This window comes from Echinops telfairi, unplaced genomic scaffold (assembly GCF_000313985.2).
Source record: "Echinops telfairi isolate 266 unplaced genomic scaffold, ASM31398v2 ScPeMD7_23;HRSCAF=83, whole genome shotgun sequence".
Classification (NCBI taxonomy): domain Eukaryota; kingdom Metazoa; phylum Chordata; class Mammalia; order Afrosoricida; family Tenrecidae; genus Echinops; species Echinops telfairi.
Window position 1 is genome coordinate 2,505,546 of NW_022103920.1, and position 2,674 is coordinate 2,508,219.

The following is a 2,674-nucleotide window of genomic DNA, read 5'->3' on the forward strand; positions in this document are numbered from 1 at the left end:
ACATACACAACATTCTTAAAAAGACCCAAAATGATGAAAAAATGTACATGTACTAAAGCATTAGAGACTTGGGGATTCCCCAGTACCAAAGAGGTACACTTTAACTCTTTCAAAAACAGCAATACATAGAGGGGTAACTTGCATCTTCCACCTCGGTGTTCCTTGGGCAACTTTTGTTTCATATAGAGAATATTCTGGCATTGGGGAATGGACTTGCATGATGGGGAAACTGAAGTTGTAGTGACAAAACACGGCCATGTTGAGGGGTTACAGAGTGAGAGGGTGTGTCCTGCAGAAGTGATTTTGTAAAGCTTTTGTCTCTTGAGTTTCTCAACGAGATAAGCCTTGTGAGTGTTCTTGCCATATATAGTAAAAAACATATTTAGTATAGTAAATGTTATATAGAGTAACTAATAGAGAATAAATTAATATTTTTTAAAAAGCATTGCCACTGGGTCTGGGTCAGTTCCTACCCCTGGTGACCTTATAGGACAGAGTAGAACTGTCCCTGTGGGTTTCTGAAAAGGTCACTTATTACAGGCATAGAAAGCCACATCTCTCTCCCCTGGAGCAGTTAGTGGTTTCAAACTGCTGACCTTTCAAATGGCATCCCAATGCATAACTTACATAGGACAACTACAAGGTGTTATAGGAGAGATGTGATGCTTTTAGTTATTGGGGAGGGGGAGTGATGCTGAGTAATCTTTTTTCCCTAGAAAGGGGAGCGGTGAGACAAATACATTTGGGGACCTATGTTCTAGAGAAACAGAACTGGGACTAGGAGGGTAGCTATCTCTTCCTGTCTCCGTCTCCAGCTCTCTCCCCGCACCTCACTTTGGAGCCAGGTCTCTCTCCCCACTTTGAAAGAGAGGATGCTTTGTTTGAAGGAGTCGGCTGGAGGAAAACTGCCCTTTGTTCTCATAGTAAAGTTGTTATGGTGCAGGGGTGGTGCTCAGAAGGGAAACGTTCATGTGATTATATTTGCCATGCCTCCCCCCACCCATCCTACCACCAAAGCCCACTGGGACACACGATATTCCTCAGAATCCATCATAGTGCATAACAGTTTAAACCACAAATATCCAGCTTTGTTCCATTAGTGAAAACACATACGCTTGGCAAAATCTTACAAACAAAAAGATAATTCCATAATGAAGGGTTTTGAACCCTGAGATCACCTATTAGGCACATAACCCGCTGGTTTTTACCAAGTCAGTCACATCCCCTGTGGCTACTGTGGTCCCTGGGGTGGATTCCACAGAAGACCAAAGAGCCAGCAGCTATTTTCAAACACAGATGCCAATGCATGGGGTCAGGCGAGCCAGAGTAGAGCAGATGGAGCAGGCTGGACAGGCAGAAAATGGGGGTTTGCGCTCAGTGAAGAGAGTCCCAAGCCCGCTGGGCAGTGGGTCTAGCGATTGTTGCATGGGAGTCTGAGCTGCTGCACACCTTCCCCAGAAGCATGGTTCAATACAATAAAGGGAATGAAAGAAGCTGTGGATAAATGCTGTGATGGTTAGCTTTATGTGTCACACAGCTGAATGGTGGCGCCCAGTTATACAAACACTCTTAGAGATGTAGCTATGAGATATTTACATGTGATTAGCATTTAAGTCCAGGGGCCCTGCTGGCGCAGTGATTGAAGATTAGTCCCTAGTTGAAAAGGCAGGCTGTTGAAAGGCACCAGCCACTGCGTGGGGGAGATGTGACCCACTGCTCCCCAGGACGACAGCCGTGGAAGTCCTGACATCCAGTTCCGCCCGAGTCTACAGGCTCACGCTGAGGCAGAACTGATGGACAGCACCTTAAAACCAAGAATACACGAGCTGGCTCTAAGTGAAACAGATGCCTTTACCAAGTCGGTGGGCCTCATCCACTATGCTGAGAGTCTGAAGAGCAAAACCGAAGGTTTTCTGGGGGAGGGTTTTAGTTCCATTGGCCCCCCTCCTCCCAGGCCTCATGTCAGGACACAGGAGGCTCCTGGCTCACACATGTTTTCTTTGCATCTCCCATAACCACAGGAGCCAACGCCTTAAGAACAAACATCCCCCTCTCACACTTATAAAGAGATCTGGCTCTAGATTTAGGTCTAGAGCCAGAACTGGAGATGGAGATGGAAGCGAGAGATATCTTGATGTCCTGATTCTGTTCCTTTAGAACAGAGGTCCCCACATTTATTTGGCTTAATGCTCTTCTATTCAGATGATAATAATAAACTGAGTACCCCACTTAGCAATGAAAAATGTTGTGCTCTAGCCCTGGGTCCAGGATAAAGTGTAGGTATCTGCTTTGCAGTTGCCCTGGATCATTCCAGCACTGCTCCACCCCCCACGCCCAGGGGTGGTATTGCCCACTTGGGGGGACACTGCTATAGAAGACTCTAAGGCAAATTCATAAGCAATGCAGGTGGTGGCAATCAGGCAAGACTTTGCCCAGGGATGGGAGGACACAAAAGGAACCCACACCACGGTCTTTGAGGTCAGAGAATTCTTAGAAATATTTCTTCAGAGAATTTCCAAAGGATGGTGGAAGCCATCCAGAAAAAGGATTGGAGCACATTCAAGACAGATGGCACTGAGTCCTTGGCAAGATAATTGTGGGTGTTTTCATTTGTTCTTGCTTCTTTGTTTTCCCTGCTTTTTGATCCATCCTGGCACAGTCATGTCACCGAGGA